Below are 12,122 nucleotides of genomic sequence, written 5' to 3'. Positions count from 1 at the left end.
TTGTTTTACAAATACTAATATGTCCCAGGTTGGTTTCATTTTTTATCAATTCAATGTATAAATAATTAGGAAAATCCTCATAATAGGTCATTCCCCTCTGAATTGTATCATCCTTTCTGTAGATATTAGCATTAATTTGTTTAAATAAGACGTCATATTGAATTTCAAGCCAAAAGTAGACAAATAACTATGAAATTAAGCATAAATATGTGTGTACATGTGTACACTTATTCTTTCTGCCACAAATTCTTAAAACAAAGGCATAAAATTGAATATTTCGGTCAAATATACTTTGTAGCTTCTGTCTTACCAAACGGCAAAAACGGGGCCAGTTTTTGGTAACATAATTTTATTAGTTCAAATTAAAATATTTTTCTGGAGATTAGTAATTACATCACTATATTAGTCCACTTATTAATTATTAACAATTGTGCTTTCAATGTGTCATATAGTGTGAAAACATAGTTTTTGACCTCAAAAATCTATTGCCAGAAGGGCAATTTGACATATCAAAGAATGTTATATAGAGTGATATATGTTACGGAAATGGAATATGGGGACACAGTGAAGGTTAGGGAAGATTGTTTGGAGAAAGAAACATTTCATAAAAATATTAAGTGAATAGTGAGCATTATTTAGAATTTAAAAGGCCCTGTGTTATTTGAGACAAAGGAATTAGCATAAATGGAAAGAGCAATAAAACACCTTTCAAACAAAAAATATTGTCCAAACTTAATGTGTGCCATTGGGTGTGTGCATGTGCATGTGTGTATAACAGAGAGAATGATAGACAGAGAAATAGATGGCAAGACAGAATGGTAGACATAATGGGATATAAATGCCTGAATATAAAATCAGAGACTATTGTGATACTTTTTTTATTATCATGCCAAGTTAGGTGATTAGAACCCACAAAATATATTTAACAGAAGAAAAAATAATAATGTTATAAAAGTAATATTAAAGAGAACCATTTCTATTTATTAATGTTTATTTTGGATATTGTACTAGAAATTTACAGTGATTTTTAGATATTTTGTCTTTTAGCAAATAATATTATATAGTATAAAATATTAGAAAACTTGAATTCCAATCTTAGCTCTACAACTTTCTCAGCCTGAAATTGGCCAGGATGGTTTTAAAGAACATGGATTCTGGAGTTAAAAATACCTGTATGACCCCTTGCTTTTTCATTTGCTAGCTATGTGAAATTGAACATTATATAATTGTTCTGTGTCTCAGTTTCCACATGTACAAGTAATCTCCACCTCATGAGGATATTGTGAAGTACAGACCAATTACTTAGCTTAGTGTTTGTCCCACAGTAGACATGCAGTAATAATGTTGATACTAGCTATTTTTTATATTTGCAATGACCCTATGCTTAGTCAATATTTTCACATAAGGCCAGTGAAACTCAGAGAAGTTCAACAATTTGCTCAAAGCAAAGAAGAAGTAGAGGAATTTAAATCTATATTAATCATATACCAAAGTTTGTAATATTTCTTAATACTCAACAGTACCTCATAATTAAATGCATCTTTTTATTTAAAAGTACCTGATGGAGAATGAACTTAAGAAAGTAAAAACTAAAAGTATAAATACCAGTTATGGGATCTTTTAGAATTCAAGCAAGAAACAATGAGGGACTGAACTATGATAATAAGAATGGAGAAGAGCATATGGAAAACACTGTGGCCTAAATACTAATGGATTTCAAGAGTTCAGTAGGTGATTGCATTCATAGTAGTAAAGGAATTGAATATGCACTGTTGGTTAAGAAGAGCATGCTGGACAACTGTTGTGTACCATGTCAAAATCAATCTTACCCTACTCTTCAACCTAGCCACTACTTTACTACCATCAATGCAATCACCCACTAAATTCTTGAAATTCATTATTATGTATTTAGGCCACACTTTCTTTTCTTTTCTGCCTTACTTTATCATGTTTTCTCAACTACAACTAAGTAAGGGTATGCAAATGACCATTGTCTCTAGCATACACTGATTACTGTGTTATATTTAGGTAAATACACACATACACACACAAACACACACACATAAACACACACACGCACACACACACACACACACACTCACCAGGTGGGGAAGAACTTTTTATATTTTATTATTATAATTATTACTAAATCCCTCAATCATAGGTAGATGTCAAAAAACCAAAAAAGCCAACTGAAAAATTCCCAATGGCCAAGATGGAAACAACTTGAACTGCAAAATAAAGAAATGGTGGTTTATAGCCCATGTATAAAATAAATACCTAGAAGTTTATACTACTATAAAAACATTATTATATAAATAAGTATGTACATAAAAGAAAGTAGACAAATATTTCATGCAGAAGAATTACAAATAATTTATGTAGATATTTTGCCCCCAAAGAAGTGGAGTAAAACGACTTACTTTTTAAGCATGATCTGACAATAGTGACATTTTCCCAAAGGTACAGTATGAAAAGGGGGAAAAGAGTAACTTTACAGGAGAGAAATGAGACAAACATTGCCTCAACTAGTCGGTCCAGGTTAACATGAACAATAGTAACTCATATTAATAGTAGGTGTTCTTATAATATGTTGAGAATGGCACTCTACCTCTGTTGTCTTCTACCCCTAAATCAATAATCTCAGTATAGTCATGTTAAAAAAATATCAGATAAATCCCAATTGAAGGACACTCTAGATGATACATGACAATTTCTCCTCAAAACTGTCAAGGACATCAAAATCAATGAAAGTCTAAGAAACTGTCATAACCAAGAGGAGCCTAAGGAGACATGATAACTAAATATAATGTGATGTGTTTGATGAGATCCTGGAAGAGAAAAAGGATGTGAGATAAAAGCCAATGAAATATGAATAAAGTATGGGTTTAGTTAGTAAGAATGTATAAACATTGGTTGATCAATTTTGACAAATGCACCATATTATTGTAAGCTGTTAATGATGGGAAAAATTATATATTGGGTATATAAGGATTCTCCTTATTATCTCTGTAATTCTTGGTAAATCTCAAACTATTCTAAAGGAAAAGAGTTTATTAAAATGCTGAAAAATTTTGCTTTGTCAATGACACTGCAATGAAAGTGAAAAGATAAATCTACAGAGTCAGAAAATTATTTACAAGTCATATATTCAGCAAAGAATTTGTATTAAAAAATCATAAAGATCTATCAAAACAAAACAATAAGAACACAACCCAATTTAAAAAGGGGCAAAAATTTTAACAAACACTTTATCAAATAGGATATATGCATCATAAATAAGCACATAAAAATATATTTTACATCATTGGTCATCAGGGAAATACAAAATAAAGCCACAGTGACATACCACTGCTTACCTATCAGAACAGCTAACATTAAAAATACTGAGAATCCCAGAGAGTTGAGAGGTTGCAGAGCAACAGGACCTTTCATACTTTGCTGGTGGGAAGGCAGCGTGGTATGCCCATTCTGGAAAACCATTTCTTATAAAATTAAACATGCATACCATATGACACAGTAATTACACTCCTGGATATTTGCATAGAGAAAATAATAACAACAGCCCATGTTTACACAAAAGTGTGTGCATGAATGTTCATAGCAACTATCAATATTCACTAAACTTGGAAACCTTACTTTCCTTCAATAAATGAATAAACAAACATATGAAGTCTGACAATTAAGTTTGCAAACTCATCCTAGATAAAGTGCTACAAAATTAATTGCTGAATATCACTATGGTCACCTTTGAAGTACTCCTCTTGGAAAGCTATGCATCTATGCCAGCACCTAGTCCACCCTTCAAAGAAATTTTGGAACTCTTTTTCTGAGATGGCTATCAGAGCTGTCGTCTTATAGCACGTGATGTCCTGAATGTCATCAAAATGTCTTCCTTTCAATATTTCCTTTATCTTCAGGTAAAGAAAGAAATAATCGGGGACCGGATAAGGTGAGTAGGGAGGGTGTTCCAATACAGTTATTTGTTTACTGGCTAAAAACTCCCTCACAGACAGTGCTGCATGAGCTGGTGCATTTTCATGATGCAAGAGCCACAAATTGTTGGCAAAAAGTTCAGATCGTCTAACTTTTCCACGCAGGCTTTTCAGCACATCCAAATAGTCAACTTGGTTAACTGTTTGTCCAGTTGGCACAAGTTCATAATGAATAATCCATCTGATATCAGAAAAGGTTAGCAACATCATTGCAACATGTTCACAAACTTAATTCTCAGACCTGGTATACTGGTACAACAGCACTATACAATACTACTGAGTTATAAAAATGGAATAAACTATTGATACATGCAATAACATAGATGAATCTCAAACCATTATTCTGAGTGAAAGAAGGTAGTCTCTAAAAAGATATTTATTGTCTTTATATGGCATTGTCAGATAGACAAAACTGTAATGGTGAAGGGATAATCAGTGGGTGCCAGGGGTTTGGGGACAATGTGATTATAAAGAGATTGGAAGATGAACTTCTTTGGACTGAAAGAATTATTCAGTGTCCTGATTTTGATGATGGTTTGCAAATCTACACATGCATTTCACTTCATAGAACTGTATAACAAATAAAGTCAATAAAAAAGCCAGTGAAATAGAAACTGAACAATTACAAGTGTTTCACTTGTTACAAAATGGAAAGTAGAAGAAAATGTGAGAATGCATAGCAAATACGTAACTTGAGTGTTTAAAAAAGACAGTCTGAGAAGTATCCTTGTAAGTGTGCCACTGCGGAATGAGTGGGAATTGTGCAAAACAAGAGAAAGATGTCAAGGGAAGTGAAAAGATATGGGAATTAAGACAGAGTAAAGATTTAGAAATCTCATAGAAAAACAGCATATCTGTAACATGAAGTAAAAGTGAGTGAGGAAGTTGGTAAGACTGGAAAAGATGAGAGACAGTAGATCTTCCAAGACCCTATAAAACCAAGGAAAAGCATGTAAAAGTATTAGTAAGTAAATTTATTTTCTTAAAGGTTAACAAACTTGGACTACAATACATCTTACTGCATGAATACATTGCTTAGAGAAGCAGTGCCCACTGGACTTAATTTATAAAGCAGTGAAGTGCTACCCAGCTAGTTTTAGACAAGTTTATATGAAAGGATATATATATATATATATATATATATATATATATATATATATATATATATATATATGTATATATATATATATATATATATATATATATATGTGTATATATATATATATATATATATATATATATATATATAACATATAATGTTACCAAACATTATTGCAGTGGCAACCATGCTCAGACCTAAATAATGTTTAATTAAAGTTATTGAGGTGACATTTGTTAATAATATAATATAGGTTTCAAGTGTAAAATTGTGTGCTATATCATCTGAATATTGCATTGTGTGTTCACTACCCAGAGTCAGTTTTCCTTCTGTCACTGTATATTTGACTCCCTTTGCCCTGTTTTACTACCCACCTCCTCCCTTAACTCTAGTAACCACTAAACTGTTTTCTGTGTCTATGAATATTTGTTTCTTTGTTTTTCTTGTTTGTTTGTTGCTTTAAGCTTTATATCCCACATGTAAGTGAAGTTTATGTTTTTTGACTTTTCTGTCTGATTTATTTCGCTCAGTATGATAATCTCAAGATCCATCCATGTTGTCACAAATGGCAGAATTTCATCTTTTCTTATGGCCAAGTAATATTCCATATGTAGCAAAACTTCTTTATCCCATTATCTATCAAAGGACTCTTCAGTTGTTTCCATGTCTTGGCCACCATGAATAATGCTGCAATGAACATCGGGGCACATATATCTTTACAAATAAATGTTTTCAGATTTTTTGGGTAGATCCCAGAAGAGGGATTGCTGGGTTGCATGGTAATTCTATTCTTAATTTTTTTGAGGGACCTCAATTCTGTTTTCCATAGCAGGTGTACTACCATATTTCCCCGAAAATAAGACTGCGTCTTATATTAATTTTTGCTCCAAAAGATGCATTATGGCTTATGTTCAGGGTATGTAATCCTGAAAAATCATGCTAGAGCTTCTTTTCCAGTTAGGTCTTGTTTTCGGGGACACACGGTACTTTATATTCCCACCAGCAGTATATGAGGGTTTCTTTTCCTCCACAGCCTCTCCAACACTTGCTATTACTTGTCAGACTTAACTACTAATCACCAATATCACATATGCCATACATAATTATGCTCATGAATATGAAAATATTTATTAAATGTACAAACAAAAGTACATATATAATGTAAATTTTAGGAATCTATGAAATCCTATGGATGGAAAGAAGCTTAATTGTCATTTCTTCCATATTAGAATACTGTTTTTCAGGGCTGGTGTATAAGATGATTTATGAGGTATATAGATAGATATTTAAAATTTTAATAGCTATCAATTTTTTAAATATGTAATAGAAAAATAAGCTAATACTAGCATACAAATGCCTGGGTTTCATGAATATGATTGTTTAGGTTGAAGACAAGTTTGTTTGTTTGATTGTTTTTAAGTAAATAATATTAAGGTTGATTTTATAAAACGTTAATTCAATAATAGAAGAAATAGCAGGCCTATATGTGAATAGTTACATAAATATGGAGGTTTAAAGACTTGTCCTTATAAAGTTCCTCAAGTGTCTGCCCACTCGCTAGTAGAACCCATTCACTTAATATAAGCAAATTTGTTTCAAGGAGGTCTTTTCATTCTGAATCTTTCTAGTTATATAGTTAGAAAGCCCTTCTTCATGCTTAGCCAAAATCTGCCTATGTAGTTCAGCCACTCTCCCTATGTAGTTCTTCAGGAAACATAAAATTAATTATTTTCTTGTAACGTATAGAAGTTGAGTATGAACTGGTGAAAAAGTAACTGCTTACGCTAGTGAAGGCATACAAGGGGTGCTGCTATCACCATGTTCATATATCTGTCTAATAATGGAATACATGCCATTTTGCCAATAAATGACTCAGTGTAGAAGTTGTGCTTCCCATTAGAAAGAGTCAAGGATAAATCACGTTTCTGCCGTTGCCCTCCATCTTCATCATGTCCAACTTCATGGCAACAGAGAGGAAAACAGAGTTTCAGGAGACATAGGTTGCTCAGAGAAAGTGCAAATTGTACAAAGTCATACAAATAGAAAAGCCATTTCCTCCCCCAACAATCCAAGTTCTCATAATATAGCGACTCAACCAAATTCTCATTCCTTAATGTGAATTAATTTATTCCATGTTATTATTATCTTTCCTTTCTTATTTAGGGAAACAAACCTCATCTCTTCCACCAAATATTTAAAGACATGCATATGTTGCCTAGGGAAATTTCAAGCACATACTATGATTATTATTCTGGTGGTCAGAATCACCAGAAAAGTTCCATACCTTAGAAACTGGTTTATTATCGAAGAGTTTGTCTTTCTATATATACCACAAATTACACCTGCAGGTATCACTCAGTCACAAAATCCAGATTCCCAAGAAGCATCATTCTCCCTATTCATCAACATCAATTTTTTGTCATTTTGATCTTGTAAATATCTCCAGTTTCAGTTCAGACTATAATCACTTTTTTTAAACCATTAAAACTGGATTTCTTGTCTTTCGCATTCCTGCTTATTAATAAATGTGATCACAGGAAATAGAACATGAAAACCTAGCTTTAAACTTTCACCAAATCCCATTATTTCTTGACTGCTTTGGAAAGAAAGTCCCTGTCCCTTTCTGTTACCTCTTCTCTCTAAATATTTCCTATGTGGGATTCTAGAAGAGCCCGAAGTATCCGCTAACAAAGGAGTGATGAAGAGCACAGAAAAAAGAAGCAGCGGATCACACCCCTTCTCTCCCTATTGCTTGTTTCTAGACTCAAGCAAGCCAGAAAGAGAAGCTGGTGGAGGGAAAACTTTACCTTTAAAGACAGTTATGAGTTTTAGTCTTACATTTGAGGAGACATTGTAATAACTGAAATACGGTTATTTTGGGGACAAATATTGATCAGTTGAATTAGCTTTCTATAGATACAAAAGTAAACATGTTTATCCTCTGGGCTTCTCATTAAAGATGTATAATAAAACCCCAAATTACAAATAGTAAAAATAATGACTGTATTAAATTCCTGTCATTTGACATATCCACTGATATGAGCAGCTCATTCTGATCATAAAGACGTATATTTATTGCCAAGGTTACTGACTGTTGGATAAATTCTGCCCATGACCAGTGGAACAATAAAACTCCATATTAGTGTGCCCAGAAATCTTGTTTCACGATCATCCGGTTTGAAAAGGAGAATCCGGACACTCATCAAATAAATAAGGAGTCAACGATATGTCAGTTATTGCAGAACTTATATTTAGTTTTACCTGCTAGATCAGACTACCTTATAATCGGCACAATTATATGTTAGGGATTCTGTTTTTTGTTTTTGTTTTTTTTCTTCTTTTTTCTTTTATTGTTTAAAAAATAACTCATCAATTAAACAATATTATTTTTTATTTACATTCAAGTTTTCATTAACTCAGTTCACATTTTAGAAAACTAAACCCTCCTTGTTCTCTATATTTATCAAATTTATCTATTCCAAATGTAAAGAAGTATGAACATTTACTTACAAAAAAGTATTTAATCCACAGACTAAATTAAATTTAGATATTTATAATTATCATATTTTTATAAAACAGAAAAGAAAAAGTTATCCAAAGTCAGAATAGATTTGGATAAATAAGCCTACTTCCTCTTTACCTGGATGGAAATAGTCAAGGGGCTTTGTCATTGAATATTTAGGTGGCCTTGGAAAAATTATATTTCCTCCCTAACTCTCAGTTCCCTCCTTTTTAAAGTGAGAAAATTTCACTAGTTGATCTTTATGCTAACATTAAAAAATATCCATCGATTCTATTTCTAACTTGGAGACAATTCACTGTTTCCAATTTAAGATATTATCTGTGTCTGTGCGTGTAATATTCAGTTTAACATCTTACTCCTTTAAAGTATGCTACTGGGACTAAGACCTAACAAAACCATGTGACTGAGTAAAACCATAACCTTTTCAAAGAGGCTTAGCATGTTTGGGATGCACTATACAGGAAACATGGGTCTTTCTCCTCATATGTCTGCCTAATGACACTGCCTTTTTTAACATCAACATAGCATTAATCACTATGGAATACAGATTCTAGGGAAAGTCTGCTAATCCTCTCCCATGGAGTCACATAAAGGATGTTCCTCTCATCCAAGTAATTCCGAAGGTGACAAATATTATAGATGCTGAATTTATGGGAGTGCTTGCTCCCTGTTTATTAACTCATCCGTCTTGTGAGAAATAAAAGGACCAAACAGTGAGACAAGTGGGCTTTTCTTATCCTGTCAGCTCAATGATGTTTTAAAGTAATCAATATCTAAAATTACTAAATCCTGCCGAAGAAATTTAACCCTTCACTGCCTCATTGTTGTCTACCCAATTCCTAACATGATAGCACAAATAAATTCAAAATTAAGTATAAAAAGTACAGCTTCAGTTATGACACTGATTTCTTTCACCAAATCCATGTTAATGTAACCTGTATCACATTCTATCATACTTCCTACTTATTTGTGTAGAAAGTGTTCTTAATCTGGAGCCCATGGCAAAAGGAGATACTTGTGTGCTTTTTAAGCATCCAATCTTGTTATATAGCATGCTGGAGGTGTTTTAGTCAGGTACCCTCACAATTTTAAGGTCTATCAGACTCAATGTTGACATCTAACACACTTGAAGTATTTAGTCTTAGGACCCTAATGGAACGAGGGGATTATAATTGTCAAAGAGTTAAACAGTAGAGGTGATCTGAGTTTAACCAAATCTCTACCTAAATACCAACCCTCAAAGTAGAGCAATTTAAACTTGTGTTAAGTGAAAAATGTAAATAATAAATACAAAAGAGTAAAGCAAAGGAAGAAGAAACAAGCAAATAATAAGAACAATTATCAAATTCAAAGTTGTTTCTTCAAAAGATCTTTTCAAATTCAATAATTCCTAGCAAGACTGATCAGAGAAAAGAAAGAAAACATATTTTCCAACATTAGAAATCAACAAGAGGACAAAAGAAAAGATTCTACAGATATTAAAATGAAAAATAAGAGATATTATTAGCAATTTTTCTCAATAAATTTAAAAAATAAGATGGACAAATTTATCATAAAGCAGAACTCAAACTAAAATAAGAAGAAATAAAAAATCAAAATAACTCTATAATTAAAAAAAAATAAATACATAAACTTAAAACTTTTCCACTAAGAAACCTACAATTATAAATGGCTTCACTGTAGCAGTCTGCCAAATAAATGGGAGGAAGAAATAACACTAACGCTACAGAAACTGTTTCAAACAATATAAGAAGAATCTCATTTTATGAGGCCATAAATCAAAATTTGAAAAAACTAATTTAGAAAAAGACAATTATAGACTAATATCAATCATAAGTATAGGTATGTAAATATAGAAATGCTTAAAGAAAATATCATGTAAAGGAATCTGACAATATATAAAGAAAATAGTGTGACATGATCAATCAGGGCTTATTCCCAGATTTTAAGGTTAATTTAACATTTGAAAATCAAGTAATATAATAAGCGATACTGAAAGAATGAAATAAAAACCACATTATCATCTCAGTAGATACACAAAAAGCATCTGACTAAAGTTAAAACTCTTTTGTCAGAAAAAAATACATCCTCTTATAATTCAATAATAAAAAAGTTATTATATGACCCAGAAATACACACAAGAAAACTGAAATATGTCAAGATGAAAACTTTTACACAGTTGATCCCAGCAGCATTATTCCTAACAGCAAAACACTGATATGTCCATCAGCATAGGAATTGATAGGTAAATTGTGTCCTATCAAATGGAATATTATTTGACAATAACAAGAAATGAAGTACTAACACATATTACAACATGGATGAGCCTTGAAAACATGCTAAATGAAAGAAGCAATACAGAAAATGTCACATATTACATGATTCATTTTATATGAAATTTCCAGATGGGACAAATCCACAGATACAAAAGTCCATTGGGGATTGCCATATGCTATGGGTGGGGATGGGAGTGAGGGTTAAGTGTTTAAAGGGTATGAGATTCCTTTTGGGATGATGAAAGTGTTCCAACATTATATAGTGGCAGTGCTTGCATAACTCTGCAAATAAGGACCACTTTGAAGTGTGAATTTTGTTATGTGAGTTATAGTTCAATAAAGCTTTTTTTTTTTTTTAATTGGATTTCTTTGTACTAATAATGAACATGTGGAAGCCAAAATCTAAAACATAATACCATTACAATTGCTACATATAAAATGAAACACGTAGGTATTACTTAAAATACATATATTGTCTGTTTAGCAAAATGCCAAGGAAATAAATTTTATATATGGCTAAGTAAATGGAGAAACGATGTCCATGGATTAGAAGACTCAACATAATAACTGTGTCAGTTATTACCAAATTGATCTATTCCTATCAAAATTGCAGCAGGATTTTTTTGTAGAAATTGATTTTTTTATAGAATGATGTGTGAAGGCACAGGCCCTAGAAAAACTAAAATAATTGTGTTAAGCAAAATAGTGCCCTCCCACAAAAATATTCACATCATAATCTCAGAACGTGTGAATATACTGGATTACATGGCATAAAGGAATTCAAGTTGTAGATGGAAATGATTTGCTAACTAGCCGACTTCAGACACAATTACCACATGTTCCACCGATTGCATACATGGAAATTTATTCCAGAGGGAAAAAAAAATGTTCATACAAACACCTGAATGCTCATATTTATAGAAGCTAGATTTGTTTTATCTTCAAACTGAAAATATCCTGGATGTCCTTAAACAGATCGATCAATAGTTAAACTGTGGAACATGTTTACTCAGTAATACAAGGAAATGCATAGATATACCTACATTCACCATGTACTACCTTAAACTAATCCTCAGAGAACTGTTCTGAGGAGAGAGAGAGAGAGAGCGCGCGCGCGAGAGAGAGAATCCCACTATAAAGTTACACTGTACATTGAGTAAGATTCCATTTTGAATGACAGAATGTTAGATATGAATGAAAGATTGGTGTTAAATTAAGGATAGGGATGA

This window comes from Rhinolophus sinicus, linkage group LG03, assembly GCF_036562045.2.
Source record: "Rhinolophus sinicus isolate RSC01 linkage group LG03, ASM3656204v1, whole genome shotgun sequence".
NCBI lineage: Eukaryota > Metazoa > Chordata > Mammalia > Chiroptera > Rhinolophidae > Rhinolophus > Rhinolophus sinicus.
The sequence above is the reverse complement of the archived record's forward strand: the minus strand, read 5'-3'. Positions refer to the sequence as shown.